This window comes from Chenopodium album, chromosome 2, assembly GCF_948465745.1.
Source record: "Chenopodium album chromosome 2, dcCheAlbu1.1, whole genome shotgun sequence".
Taxonomy (NCBI): domain Eukaryota; kingdom Viridiplantae; phylum Streptophyta; class Magnoliopsida; order Caryophyllales; family Amaranthaceae; genus Chenopodium; species Chenopodium album.
The window spans coordinates 37,446,678-37,462,798 of NC_137835.1; the positions used below are offsets into that span (position 1 = coordinate 37,446,678).

General features: G+C 39.4%; 1 non-coding gene across 1 annotated transcript; it reads left to right on the forward strand.

Annotated features, from left to right (window-relative positions):
* Positions 1-10,812: 10,812 nt before the first annotated feature.
* On the forward strand, positions 10,813-10,920 carry LOC145607525 (small nucleolar RNA R71). Its single transcript, XR_014105576.1, has one exon. It is a non-coding gene; the product is annotated as a small nucleolar RNA R71 (small nucleolar RNA).
* Positions 10,921-16,121: the final 5,201 nt, after the last annotated feature.

Genomic DNA, 16,121 nt, shown 5'->3' on the forward strand with positions numbered 1-16,121 from the left:
TAGCTCTTCATCCCATAATCCACCGGCTCTTTCAACTTTCTTCTTAATACCGTCTGAGATGAGTTTGTTGAAGGCTTCAACTTGGCCGTTTTCTTGGGGTCGGCCGACTGATGCAAAATAGTGTGAGATACCTTGATCTCCCAACCAAGTATTGAGCTGAGGCGTCTCAAATTGAGGTCCATTATCAAATACCATAGACATAGGTACCCCAAACCGGGTAATAATGTTCTTCCAAATGAAGGAGATGACATCTTTTGTCTTAATGCCTTTGACCGCCTCCGTTTCCACCCCCTTTGTGAAATAGTCTACAACCACAAGAATATAGCGTTTTCTGCCTGGTGTAGGCGTATACGGACCTAGAATGTCCATGCCCCATTTAGCAAACGGAACTGGGCTGTGGATTGCCGTAAGATCTGTAGCCGGGCGATGGATGATCTTGCCAAATCTTTGACACTTGTCACACTTTTTGACAAACTCCATAGCATCTGACTTCAAAGTGGACTAGAAGTAATGCCACCTAGGTCTGACGGCTAAGGATTTTCCGCCTGAATGAGAGGCGCAGTATCCTGCATGCAATTCTTCGATAACTTCTCTCCCCTTTTCCGGGGTAACACACTTAGTAAGGGCTTCAGAAACCCCGCCTTGAAGAGCTCTCCTTCTCTTATCTCGAAGTTTGCTACACGCTTTTTCAGCACGGCTTCCTCTTGTGGTGATTCAGGGAGCGTGCTGTCTGTGAGATATGCCCGGATGCCATCCATCCAAGTAGAACTTCGGTCAAGAATTCCAATGGGATCGTCATCAGATATGCTTCGCTTTTCCATTATTTCCCAAAAGACTGACCGAGGCGTATCACAAGATGCGGAGGATAACTGTTTTTATAGAGCATCCGCCTGATTGTTCTTTAACCGGGGCACTTGACTTAGATGAAATTCTTCAAGTGTCCACACTTCAGCCTTGACCGCCTGCAGTTACTCACGATAGTATTGGCTAACGACTAACTAAGAGTCTTAGCAGGCGTCAATTTTTGTTACCCATGTCGCCTTACACATGAAGATACCAGCTAGCAGGGCTTCATATTCCACCTCATTGTTTGAGGAATGGAAATTGAACCTTAGTACATACTCATATTTTTCCCCTTTTGGGGATTCACTGATTATGCCCGCACCACAACCGTTTCGACAATGAAGTCGGCAAACGCCTAACCCTTCACTGCCTTTCTTGGTTCGTAGGTGATTTCAAGACTTTGCATTTCAATATATCAAGTGAAACAAGGTTCAAGATCACTCTAAAATCATATCAAATAAAAAGTTATCAAATCCCACCAAGCTAAGCTTTTGCTAGTCCTCGAGCAAAATAAACATGCCAAATCAAGAAGGAAGATAACTTGCTAATGATCAAACCAAGGAGATATACTAAAGAGAAGAAGCAAAAAAAAAACACAAAATCCGCATGGCAACAACTATAAACTTTTTTAGCACAAGTGAAAAGCAATTTAAACCCCTAAGTCGCCTAAGAGGACGAGTTTTTATCTCGTGAGGGTTTCCCTTGAGCTTAACCCACAACTCACACGAACCACGCCAAAATTATCAAGACACATCATTACTATCAAAGTAATCATTACACGCCAAAACCAATGTTTTATTGCCCAAGTCAACTCATCGGGATATAGATCACAAGCAAGACAAGTGAGCAACTTTCAAGAATTACCGATCATACAAATGTGCACATAAGTTGGGGGTAGAGAAGAGAACTAATCAAGGTTGCACAAGGATACTTCCTTATACCTTTTACTAGTTCATTAGAGCACGTCTAGATATTACAAAGTTGCAATAAGACCTCTTTTGATTATAAAATCTCAAAATGCAAGTCCTCCTCCAAAAATGCATTCCCAAGCCCCCTTCAACTACACTCTAACTCGGGAATTTACACAAGAACATCAAAATAGATAATGAGTGGGAAGCATCCACAAGTTAACCTCTAGATTAGAAAAAGGAAAATTTTTGAGAATTTTTTAAGAGTTTTTTTAATCTCCCTTTCTTTTTCTATTTTTTTCGTCTTTTTTTTTCAACATACATTGCCCTCGCCTCTTTTAATTGTGAGCGGCTCTTTCTTTATACAAAACATGTGGCTTATTATGCCACTTATTAAATATGATACAAGTAGAACCAATTCCCTAATAGAGTTTCATTTTGGGGAGGAGGGGAGGAACATCAAGGGCACAAGGGACCGCAATTCGATTCAAACATATCCTACTTTCGGCAAATTTGACATTATCCTATGCTAGACGTGCAATTGAGCATTCTTCGGTTTTCATTTCATATATTCTAATTCAATCAAGATTAATAAGCCTCTAAATGACGCCAACTCTTGCACACACCTTTCTAAAAGCACTCTTACTCATCACTCAAGAGTCAAGCAAGCAAAACATATAAGCATCGTCATTTGAGTCTCATCCTTGAGCCTTTTTTTCATTTTTTTCATTTTTTTGGGTTTTTCTAAGCTATACCCCTAAGGTAGTTGAGTTTCTAAGGTGTACCCATGCTTTTTCAAGTTTCTAAGTCATGGCCTTCAACTTCTTATCAATACTAAAATGTACCCTTATTAGTTATTTATAAGTTAATTGAGAGTGTGATTTCGTGGATTTAGTTTTCGTTATTAGGGTGGTTGTGGTTAGGATTTCTTTCTCGTATCATTTCCTTACCTTTTATCATCTTTTTATTAAATTTATATTTAACTTTAGGTGACGTGGAAGTCCCAAGGAGGGTACCATTCGTTAATGGTAGTGAGTTGAGGGGCACAACTGAGAAATTTGAAAAATCATGGGTACACCTTAGACACTCGACTACCTTAGAGGTATATCTTAGAAAAACCCTTTTTTTGTTACTAGATATTGAATAATTACAAAGTTGAGCTAAACTAAACTAAGCATAACTAGACATCTAAATAAAGAGAGGGAGGTGAAGCATTCTCAAATTAAGAGATTTGGATTTAGGGTGTTGGCTTTCAAAGGGAGCGAATTTAGATTCAAGGGATTTGGATTTAAGGGGAAAAAAACAATCAACATGCAAGTTCAAAACTATCAACACACAAATAAGCACAAACATATGAGCCAATGACTCTCCCCCCAAGCTATCATTAACATTGTCCCCAATGTTAAAACAATAAAAGCACAAGAAAGGGGAGGTAGAAAACTAACTCATTGGCTCGGGCCTCCTTTGGAGCTTGAGCCCCCAGGGTACCAATGCCGGTAGACATTTCGTAATTCACCCAATTCCGATCGAAGACCCTCAAAGCTTGTCCTCATGTTGTTGTAGGAGGACCTCATGTCTTCGTGAGACTTTCTCATAGTCTCAAACTCGGTGGTCATTCGGGTGAAACCTGCATTCATGAGTTGTATCTGCTGCTCGAAAAAGAGGTGTGGGTTTTCCTCATCCACACCTTGACCTTGGTACCCTTGTTGGTACCCTTGCTGTTGCTCATGTTGTTTTTGTTAAAAGAATTGTTGTTGGTGGAATTGTTGTTGTTGTTGCTCTTGGTCTTGCTGGTGCTCTACCTCTTATTTTTGAGGTTGCTCATTCTATTCCTCCTCTTCACCGGGAACCCAAGGATGGTCCCTCTCAAAGACCCAATTGCTCTCATCATAGATAAAAGGCCTTCTCTAGGTCGGGAAGGAAGGCATAGGGGCGGCAACTCACTTGCCACAAGTAAGGATGTGGTCCTTCCGCGTCCACAATCCTTCTCATGGTCCTTAGAGATTGGATGTCTAGCTGCGTCGGCCCTGGGCAAACCTCCTCATCTGCAAAATCAAGGTTAAGAGCGGAAACAATAATGGTGATCATGCCACCTATGGTGAAGTTACCGGACCCGGTGGCAACATCCTCTAGGTGGTCGACTAACCAAGACCCTACATCTACGACCGTGCTACCCTCACTCAAGTGCCACAGGAAGTGAATCTCCCTAGTGACACTACTCTCGAACTATAACCTCTAGCGAACGCCGTGTTCGCTATGGTGCTCTGTGACACCCTAAAGGCGGGGTGGATGATGGTCGTGGCCTTATTGGTCCTAGGGTTGTAGTCGAAAAGGGCGGTGATTTTCCTCCAAAATTCACCCGCACAATAGTTACGGGGGGGCCTATCCTTTGGTCCTATAGTGCCATTGGTTGGCCACCCAAAAGCTTGATTTACCCTCCTTATGTTTATGTTGTGTTAGGTGTTCATGAGTTGGAAGGTAAGGCGGGGGGGGGGGGGGGGGGGGGCTCTATTGTTGTCTCGTTGCACTTGAAGGGTGGAAAGGAATTCAAGTGTCAACCTCTTGTAGGTTGGGGCGCTTAAGTCTAGCCAATTCCCTAGGCCCCATCCTTCAAAATGCACTCTAACATCGTCCCCTACCCCCAAGGCCTCAGCAACACTCTCGTCATAGAACTTGGTTGGTCGAACTCTCCTCCTACTTATTCTAATATAGTTGTTCAAAAAGGTCGGGTCATTGAACTCAATTCCCATGGTGTCCACTTGTGGTGGATTAACGGGTGGAGGAGGAGAGGGGTTGCGGTACCTAGCATCTGTGTTTCTAGGTCGTTTTCTTCGGCTCATGGTTGTTCTATATGCAAAGCAATTAAACACACCACAACAAAGCAATCAACACACCAAACACACAAGAGGTACTAGGTCCACTAAGACAACAACTCAAGGCTTAACCAATCACCAATAAGCACAACACAATCACCAAGTCAAGCTCTAAGTCACCACCCTAAAACAAGACAAGCAAATCACCAAGAACCTATAAGTCTACTTCACTAATGCATTCACAATAATTCGACACCAATTTCTTGCATAACCTCAAACAATCCAACACAACAACTTAATCAACCAAGCATGCTTTTTTTCATTCAAAAAAATTAATTCCTCAATCTCACTTACAAGAATCCAAAACTCACAACATTCACAAAACACTTTAAAATTAACTAAAACTTTGCAATTATCAACTAACAATCACTCACAACCAATTCAAATAAACATTCTTAAGCAATTTCATGCGCAAAAATACAAGAATTTAAACACAAAATTAGTAAAAGGGAGGAACAATTATACTGAGCTTTATCGTGGGTGTAAAACCCACAAATGAACCTTTCTAACCTTCCTTAAGCTTGCTTGACCATTCTCCAACACCCAATTTCTTCAATTTTAAGCTCACAAGAAAACCCCCAAATTGATTTTAAGGGTTAGGGTTTTGAAAATTTGGTTATTTTTTGGGTTTAAAGGAGAATTAAGTAGTAGATTATGATTTTGTTGAAATGGAGTAAAGATTTTGGAGAAAATTGTTGATATTTTATGGGTTTTTTAAGGTTTGAGTGAATTTGAGTGAGTTTATGAAGGAGGAGGAAGGAGTTTTAGAGAGAGAGAGATGGAAAAACCGTGAGATTGAAAACATGAGAAGGGAGAATTTTTTTTTTTTTACAATAAAACCGTGCTACTGACTGCTGAAACTGGGGCTGCACGGACGTGCAACATTTGGCACGGACGTGCAGCCTCGGACAGTAACTTGAGATGTTTCTATTTTGTTTGGCACGGACGTGCTTAGCCAATTTGCACGGACGTGCTAATTTTGGCACGTCCGTGCCAATTTGGAAATTTTGACACTAAAGTTACTGATTCGTTGTGATTGCTTCTGCACGAACGTGCAATGTTCTGCACGTCCGTGCAGACCTGATGCTGCACGTCTTCCCTTTTTTTTAAATAATAATAATAATAATAATAAAAATTATTATTATTATCACCATTATTATTATGATTATTACTAAGCCTACTACTTCACATCTATGAATATTTTTCTTACTACTCTTTTCATCAATACCTACAAAAGATATTAAGAGAAAAGTTAGTAATAATAATAGAAATTATGGAAAAAAAATAATAGTTTATGAGAGAGGGGGGTTGAGAAACTCGTGTTGCCTCCCGGAAGCGCTCTTTTCACGTCACTAGCTTGACAACATTGCGTGATCAATGAGAGGAAGGAGCATCAAACTCATCAAGGTGAACAACCTTGGCTTCTTCATGCACAAAACCGTCAAAGTATGGATTTAGCCTTTGGCCATTCACTTTAAACGGTTCACCATTGTCATTTGAAATTTCAATTGCACCATATGGAAACACCTTTACAGTAAAAGGTCCACTCCATCTTGACTTGAGCTTACCCGGAAACAACTTCAACCGGGAATTGAATAGTAGGACCTTGTCACCTTCTTTAAACTCCCTTTTGCTAATATGCTTGTCATGCCAAACCTTGGTGTTTTCCTTGTAAATCCATGTACTCTCATATGCATCCAACCTTAATTCTTCCAAGGCATGGAGGTCAAGCAACCTATTTGCACCGGCACTTTGAAGGTCGAAATTCAATGTTTTGATGGCCCAATGAGCACGATGCTCAAGTTCTACTGGCAAATGGCATGATTTCCCATAAACAAGCTTGTATGGTGTGGTGCCAATGGGAGTTTTGAATGCGGTGCGGTAGGCCCATAGAGCATCATCAAGCTTTGTAGACCAATCTTTCCTAGACTTATCCACCGTTTTCTCAAGAATCATTTTTATCTCCCGATTTGAAATTTCGACTTGACCACTTGTTTGTGGGTGGTAAGACAATGACACCCTGTGCCTCATACCATATTTCGCACCCTTCTTATAATGGAACGCTTGAAAGGACCGCTTTACAAAATGTGAACCTCCATCACTAATAATGGAACGCGGTACCCCGAACCTTGGGAAAATTACTCTTTGGAAGAGCTTGACCACCACTTTAGCATCATTAGTAGGAGATGCAACCGCTTCTTCCCACTTTGACACGTAATCAACGGCAACAAGAATGAAATTATTCCCAAAAGAGGTCAGGAAAGGCCCCATAAAATCAATGTCGCATACGTCAAAAGTCTCTAGCTCAAGAATGTTTTTCAAAGGCATCTCATTTCTTCTTGAAATATTACCGGTTCTTCGACACCGGTCACAAGCTTTCACTATACCCCACACGTAATTGAACATTGTGGGATAATAAAAATCACATTGTAAGATTTTCGCCAAAGTTTTGTTAGCACTCATATGCCCTCCACAAGGTGAGGAGTGACACATTGTGATAACATCTTCAATCTCATCATCCGGGACACACCTTCTAAAAAGGCCATCAACACCTTGTTTGAAGAGCAAGGGGTCGTCCCAAAAATATTGGCGAACATCATGTAGAAACTTCCTCTTTTGTTGATAGAAGAGATCTGGAGGAAGAATAGAGCAAGATAGATAGTTTGCAATGTCTGCAAACCATGGTTCCGATGTTTGTAGAATAGCAAACAGTTGGTCATCTGGAAATGAATCGTCGATTGGCAAGTGATCAAGATCAACTACAAAGATAGATAACCGTGAAAGATGATCGGCCACAACATTTTCGGCACCCTTCTTGTCTCTAATCTCAATAGCATAGTCTTGTAAGAGCTAGACCCACCGTATCAATCTTGGCTTTGGTTCCTTCTTGGACAATAGGTACTTCAAGGCCAAATTGTCGGTGAAGACTATGACTTTAGACCCCAACAAGTAGGACCTAAACTTCTCAATTGCATGAACAATGGCTAGAAACTCCTTTTCCGTGGTTGTGTAATTCCTTTGTGCATAATCCAATGTTTTGCTAGTGTAGTAGATAGCATGGATCTTCTTATCCTTCCTTTGTCCAAGAACGGACCCAATGGAAAAATCCGAAGCATCACACATGAGCTCAAAGGAAGCTCCCAATTAGGGGGTTAAATGATAGGAGCCGAAATCAATGCCTCCTTCAACCTATCAAATGCTAGCAAACAATAATTAGTAAACACAAAAGGGGTATCCTTTACCAACAATTGAGTGAGCGGCTTTGCGATTTTTGAAAAATCCTCTATGGACCGGCGGTAAAAACTCGCGTGTCCAAGAAAGCTCCTTATCCCCTTCACATTTGTAGGGTAGGAGGCGCTCAATGACCTCAATTTTGGCACGATCTACTTCAATGTCTCTACTAGAAATTATATGACCAAGAACAATTCCCTTTTCTACCATGAAATTAAATTTTTCCCAATTCAAGACCAAGTTCACCTCTTGACATCTTTTCAACACTTTAATCAAATTTCAAAGGCAGATGTCAAAAGATGAACCAAAAACAAAAAATTCATCCATGAATACTTCGATTGGTGATTCAAGCATGTCGGAAAAAATAGACATCATACACCTTTGAAATGTGGAAGGTGCATTACAAAGTCCAAATGGCATCCTTTGATAAGCAAAGGTGCCAAAAGGACATGGAATGTAGTCTTTTTTTGGTCCTCGGGTTGGATTGGGATTTGGAAGGATCCCGAATATCCATCCAAGAATTAATAATGACTATGTGATGCTAGTCTTTCTAATATTTGATCAATAAAGGGGAGAGAAAAGTGGTCTTTCCGGGTGGATTTATTCAATTTTCTATAATCAATGCACATCCTCCACCCGGTGACCGACCTTGTAGAAATGGTCTCACCCTTATCATTATTAATGATGGTCATGCCTCCATTTTTTAGGCATAACTTGAACCGGACTAACCCACTTATTATCAGAGATAGGGTAGAGTATGCCCGCTTCAAGAAGTTTTAAAACTTCCTTTTTCACAACTTATTTCATGTTTGGATTGAGCCTTATTTGGTGCTCAATTGAAGAAGTATGATCATCATCAAGTAATATCTTATGCATGCAAATTGTGGGACTTATCCCCTTAATGTCATCAATTTCGTATCCAATGACATCTCTATACTCTTTTAGAACAACTAGGAGTTTATCAAGAGAGACATCAACGAGCTTGGCATTGACAATAACGGGATAAGCCTCACTATCATCAAGGAAAGCATATTTAAGAAGAGGGGGAAGGGGTTTAAGTTCAACCTTATGAGGAGGCGTAGTCCTCTCCTCTTTTACCTCCATATTGAGCACTTCCGCTTTCATTTCATTGTGGACTAAAGGTTGGTTGAGCAAAAGATCATACCCCCTTGTTTCTTCACCTTCCTCAACTAAGCCTCCCGTTAGGATAGCTTGTAAAGGATCTCCTTTAATCAAATTATCTTGGAACTCCTCTAAGTTCCTTTCCAAAGTATCAACTCTATGAACTTCATCGAACGATGGCTTTTTCAATGTTTGGGAGAATCAGAATGAGATCTTCTCATCTCCCACATTCAATGTTAACCTTCCTTCATTCATATCAATAACAACACCCGCCGTGTTAAAAAATGGTCTTCCCAAGATGAGGGTTACTCTTGTGTCTTCCTCCATTTCCATCACCACGAAGTCACAAGGCACAAATGTTCTCCCAACTTAAACCGGTACATCTTCAAGAATTCCCAAAGGTAGCCTAACCGTGCGGTCAGCCAATTGTAGGGACATTCTTGTTGGCTTTAAAGTTTCCAACTTTCAAACTCTTTGCTATAGAATAGGGCATCAAGCTCACACTTTCCCCAAGATTACATAAAGCATCCATGGCTTCCAAGTCTCCAATCTTCACCGGTATTGCATAGCTACCGGGGTCACCAAGCTTTTGAGGAAGCTTGTTTTGAATGATAGCGCTCACCTCCTTGGGAAGGGAGATGGTTTCACTCTCCTCAAACTTACTCTTGTTGGATAGAAGATCCTTCAAAAATTTTGCATATGTAGGCATTTATGACATATCATGAAGAAAGGGGATATTCACTTGAAGTCCTCTCATGATTTCAACAAAATTTGAAAACTTTTCATTCAACTTCTTTTCAAAAATCCTATGAGGGAATGGAATGGGAGGCTTGTATACTTTCATGGGGGGATTTTCTACTTTTTCCTCATCTCCCTCATTTTTCTTTTATGGATTCTTTCTCTCCACATCAACTATCTCATTTTCAAACTCATTCTCATTTCCCACCACAAATCCCTCATCTTTCTTTTGTGGCTCCTCTTCACTCATAACCGGCCCTTCATAACCTCTTCCTGATCTCAAAGTAATTGCCTTAGCTTGCTCCTTTGGGTTCACAACCGTTGAGCTTGGGAAGTGACCACTAGGATTGGAGGATGAACTTCCAACTTGTTGTACAATTTGAGCCAATTGATTCTCAATTATCTTGTTGTGTGCTTGAAGTTGTTGGATGTTCTCTTGCATATCCGCATTGCTTCTTCCTTGTTGTGTAATGAAGGTCTCAAGTGCGGCTTCAAGGCTAGATTTTTAAGGAGGTGGAGGAACGGGTTGGTTATATTGTTGCCTTTGTTGGTTTTAGTCCCTTTGATTAGGGTGACGGTAAGGAGCTTGTTGGTTTTGAGGATGGGGTTGGTTGTATTGATTTTGAGGGGGGCATTGGTTTTGTTGCTTCCAACCTGAGTTTTGTTGGGATTTCCAACCTTGATTGTAGGGTTAAGAGTATTGATCATTTCTTTGCCTAATAGCCGCCGCTTGCTCTTGGTTAGTTGAGTTGCAATAGGAGGACAAGTGATCATTTCCTCCACAAGTCTCACAAGAAATGACTTGTTGTGAAGAATAGCTTGGAGATGTAAGGGTGGCTTGATCTAGCTTGTGAGCTAGCATGTCAAACTTTGATGCAATAAGGTCTATTGCACTAAGATCATGGATTCCGCCCTTCTTTGCTTGAGATTTCCTTCTATCACCTCCGTATGCATAGTGCTTTGCCACTTCTTCAATCATTTTGTATGCATCATCCACCGATAGGTTTTTAAGGCTACCACCGGCCCTGTTATCAAGTTTGGCCCTTAAAGTAGGAGTAAGACCATCATAAAAGCTTTGAACAATAATCCATGATGTGAAACCATGGTGTGGGCATTTTCTAGTGTAGTCCTTAGAAACGCTCCCAAGCTTCACTTAACGTTTCATCAATTTCTTGGTTGAAATTTGTGATTTTTCTTCTTAGTTCGGCGGTCTTTTCGGGTGGACAATAATTTTCAAGGAAAGCTCTAGTGACTTCATCCCATGTGGTTAATGATCCCTCTTCTACCGTTCTCAACCAATGCTTGGGTTTGTCACGGAGGGAGAATTGAAACATGTGCATACGGATGAACTCATTGTAATTTTGTTTTGCTTGATGGTTGTGCACACTTCGAGAAAGTTGTCCAAATGAGCAAAAGGACACTCATGAGAACTTCCACCAAATTGATCACTTTGTATCATACGGATGAGTTAAGGTGAAAGCTCAAAATTATTTGCATTCGTAGTAGGGAGACGTATGCCACTTTGAAGTGTGAAGGCATTGGGGTGTTCATAATCTCGTATCAATGGTGGAGGAGGATCGTTATCACCCATGTTATCTTCTTCGTTGGTTGCAAAGATTTCTTCCGGATCGAAATCCGAATATATAATAGAGAACTCAGCTGTGCCTTGCAAAAGCCTCACGTTTCTCAGAGTCCTATTAAGCTCTGGATCAACTGGAATAAGCGGTGATTGCTTACTCTTCCGTGTCATGCAAGGTCAAACAAAGCTAAGAAAAATGTTAGCAATGACTATCAAAAGTTACAACCTAAATATAAAAAAATAAATAAGAAAAATTATGATACAAATACACACACTTAGACTCATTCAACAATAATACATTCAATGTGCCTTTGCCTCCCCAGCAACAGGGCCAAAATTTGATAGGCCGTCGTCAAGCCTACCAAAGATAAATTCCTATCTTCCTCTCACTAGCTAATAGCAAGGGTAAGAAAGGGTCAAACCCATGAGAGGCGATGAATCAACGACCAAGATACTACCGTTTAAATAAGCTAAATGAAGTCGAAATAGGTTTGGTTTTTATGTAACATGTACTAGTTCAAATCAACTAATACTAAGGGGTGATCAACAATAATTAGAGAGTTCTAGGGCTCGGGAAATACCACTCAATTTCGTCATAAATCACAAATAGCATGTAGTAAACAATGATAAATTAAGGGGATAATATAGGGGAAGTCATCTAAAGCACCCAACTACTCTCTCAAGCTAGAGGGATTACTTGAATCATGAATACAACCTATTCTCGTGGTTACAAAGCATAAAACAAGTATTAAAGCATAATCACGATGACAAATTCATTCCCTTGACTGAAAATTCCTACTCTCATGGAATTTCAAGTCAATTAAGCATAAGGGATCTGTAGGGGATATTTCAAGAATTACCCAAAACTTAAACCCCACTGTGATCATACACTAAAGTACAGTGGCGTCCAAAGGGAAAGAAGATAGAGCAAAAGAGTCGCCAACAAGTTTTAGGAACATGTAAACTGTTCACGGGGTGAAGGTTACACCCCTTAACGATCTAGGAGATCGTTAACTCAAATAGGTCTGGAACCATAACTGGTAGTTCGGGGATGAAGGTACAAATCCAACCTAAAAGAGATTGAACCTGCCCAAATAATAGGCCTCTACTTTATTCTGATCGTATTCATGTGCGCTTCCTAACTAACATGCAATCATTAGGATTAACCCTAAACCTATTTATCTATGTTGGTTGAATATTAATGCACAATAAATCTATTATTGGCGATCACTTGAATTATAATCATATTAACCCTAAACAAGATTATTAATTATATTATTAAGCATGATTAGAAGTACCAATTCCCTTTAAACATGCATAAAAGGTGTGATCAAGCAATAAATAATAATATAATCAAGCAACATAATAATAATAAATAATCATAATAATAATAATAACAATAACAATTATAATAACAATTAAAAAAAAAATCATGATCATGTTAAAGCATAATAATAATAGCAAGATCCTAGGCATGATACTAAAAAGATATATAACAAACCCTAGCATGGCACTAAACATAAAAATCAAAACTTTAATCCTAACATGATACTAACATAAATATTAGGAAAGAAAATAAAAGGCATCGCAAGAAACACAATTGTCATATTTGATATTAAAAATTACCCTAAACATGATACTAGGAAGATCAAAACGTCCTAACATGACACTAGGAATCATACTAACAACCTAGACATGATTTCTATATCATAATATCAATAAAACAATTAAAGTACTTACTTGGATGCCTCGTATCTCTTTCTAATAACAAAATACACGCGTTAGTAACTTCAAGGAAAATAATAAAACAAACAATTAAATTAAATAATTGAAATAGATATTTGAGACCAAAGCCTCAAAAATTAAAACCTTTCACGTCTAGGGCAAAGACAACTTCGAACTTGGCTAGGTGCTTCTAAGTCTTGTAAATGCGGAATTGTGTTTATAAAAGGGTTGGTTTAGAAAGAGGGAGAGAGAATCAATAATTTCTTGATTAGAGTTGGTGATTGAAAAAGGGGAGATATAGCCTCTATTTATAGAGAAAAAAGAGGGTCGAAGAATAAGAAAAGAATCCGAATTCGAATCGAAATAAAATTCGATGGACAGCAGTATTTGCGGATTTTGTTTTTATCATATCTTTTGATCCAAAAGTGCAAAAAAGGCATATAATATGTCGTTGGAAAGATTTTGAAGTATACTTTATAAACAAATTAGAATCAGATTAAAACAATTTGTACATAAAAATATATGGCCGAAATAGTGGGATGGTATCAGTTTTTGATAGAGTTTCATATCTCATTCATATCTTTTTCGTTATAGCTCGGATTTAATATTATAATATATCATTGGAAAGATAATTTCACGATATATCCAACCATATAAAATTTGGATAAAGATTATGAGGAAAGAAAATAAAATCTGACTCTCTTTGAACATCTTTAAATTCGAATAGAATTACGATTAAAAAAAAGGAAAGTTTTTATAAAAAGAAAGTTTTTATTTAACTCAAATTCTTTAATATTATCTTTTCAAAAAAGATAATTAAGTTCTTTTAAAAACTTATAGAGTATTCTAATTAATCCTATTTAGTTTAGGAATAGGATTAGACCTTTGGACCCTCCACATGATCATTGGGTCGTAGGTAAGATCCGGTTCGAGCCTAATTTAGTATTTTGGCCATAACTTCCTCATTATTCATCGGAATTGGGCTTATAATATAGGAAAAATTACTCCCATTAATTTGAACTTTACCTCGTCCGTCGAAAATAATCCCAACTTTGGATTATTATCTATTACTCCCAACTTTAGGGGGTATTAATTTCTATTGCACCCAAATTACCTGCAACCGGTTAATCCGGTCAACATTTGTGTGTTACATTTTTTTGGACACGTGTCACTACATAAATGGTCAAATAAACAAAATTAAAAAAAAAACAAAATTTAAAAAAACAAAACCCCAGCCAAACAAAACGGCAGCCACCGTTAATGGCAGGGGGATTGGGGGAAGATAAATAAAGGGAGGCCGGATTTGGGTTCGGAAATGAAAGGGAAGGGGGCAAAAACAACGGGAGGGGGAAACGGCGAAAACGAAGGGAAAGGGGATTTGGGTCAGAAAACGGCGGGGGATAGGGGAGTGACGAAGGAAACAGGGGTGGGGGAGGGGTTTTCGGGGGTGGGATAGGGAAAGGGGGATTTTAGAGGGAAGGGGGAGGGTTGTGCGGCGGTTTTCGGGAGAGAGGGAGGGTTTTCGGGGGAGGGGGAAGGGAAAAGGTGGGTTTTAAGGTAGGGGGAAGGCTAGGCGGCGGTTTCCGGCAGCAGGGAAGGGGTTTTTCGGGGGTGGGGGTGATTTTCCGGCGGGGTGGGGGTGGGGGTGTGGTGGCAGCCGCTGGACATGGGTGGTTCGTAGGGGATTTTTTTTTTGTTTTTTGTTTTTTTTTAAAAAAAATATAAATAAAATTAAGCCAATCATACGTTGACACGTGTCTAGGTAACCTGCTACATCAGGTTTGATGACCTGTTGGGTGCAACAAAAATTAATACCCCCTAAAGTTGGGAGTGATAGATAATAAACGAAAGTTGGGATTATTTTCGGCGGACGAGGCAAAGTTCAGATTAATGGGAGCAATTTTTCCTATACTATATCGTTGGAAAGGTCTTTTCAAGCCCCATCCAACTACACCATTATTGGACCCATATCATGAATCAAACTAAACTGGAATGCACGTTTTTTAAAAATAGGGTAAGAAAGAAATATTTTCAAAAACAGAAAGAAAAGATATTTTAATAAAAACATCCTCATCACTAGACTTTTCACACTTTAGCATTGTTCGATAATAAAATGACGTGGAAGGTATTCATCACTGGGTTTGGTTTTGGGGAGACACATTTGGGTGTCTACAGAAGCCCCCACTTTGACTTAGTTTGTTGAAACGTAAGTTTCGAAAACAAAAGTCAAAGTATCGATAGGGACGGAGAATTATTCAGAACGTTCTGCGATCCTAAATCATTCTTGCAACGCCGATACCTGCAAAACTAGCGTTAGTTAAACCAGATAAAAGAGTTAAGAAACGCGTATCTTGCACCGTCGAGCACACGTCTCTGAAGGTAGCCGATTTTTTGCTGTATTTGTTGTTGTTTGTGACAACCTTCCGCAAGCTAGGGAATGCCATCTTGTTGTTTTGACGATATTCCGCAAGCTAGAGAATACCGTCTGAAGACTTCTACGCTTGTAACCGCCTCCAATTTCCGCCGTGATAGTCTTCAAAAAGATCACTACTTGTTGATCCTTAATATTGCTATGAGTACGTCGGCGCTTTGCTGCTTGTGAACCAGTATGTCGGTGCTTTTGTTGTGATGACAATCGGATTTAGGGAAAATTTTCAATGCTTCGTAACAATCCATCCTTGGAAATGTTGCCACAATGAAGCGATAACCCGTATCTCGGAAAATTTGCCAAAATCCATTTTTGGGAAAAGTAGCCAATGTTTCGTAACAATCTGTCATAAGAATTTTTCTACGATTGACAATCCACATCTTGGAATATAAATCTTGAAAGTAATCCACCTTGGAAATTTGCCAACACTATGTGAAAATCCTTTTAGGAAATTATTGCCACAATTGATGATCCGCGTCTTGGAACATTTGCAAAAAAGAGTCGACCGACAATCCACTTCGGGAAAATTTGCCACTTACTAAAATGAATGACAATCAACGTGAAGGAACCTTTGTCGAAATTTATGATGAATAGACTCCTACAACAATCCTTTGGGAAATTTTTCCATAGGGAACTCGGTGTATGACAATCCAATCTCGGAAAACTTGCCAGTG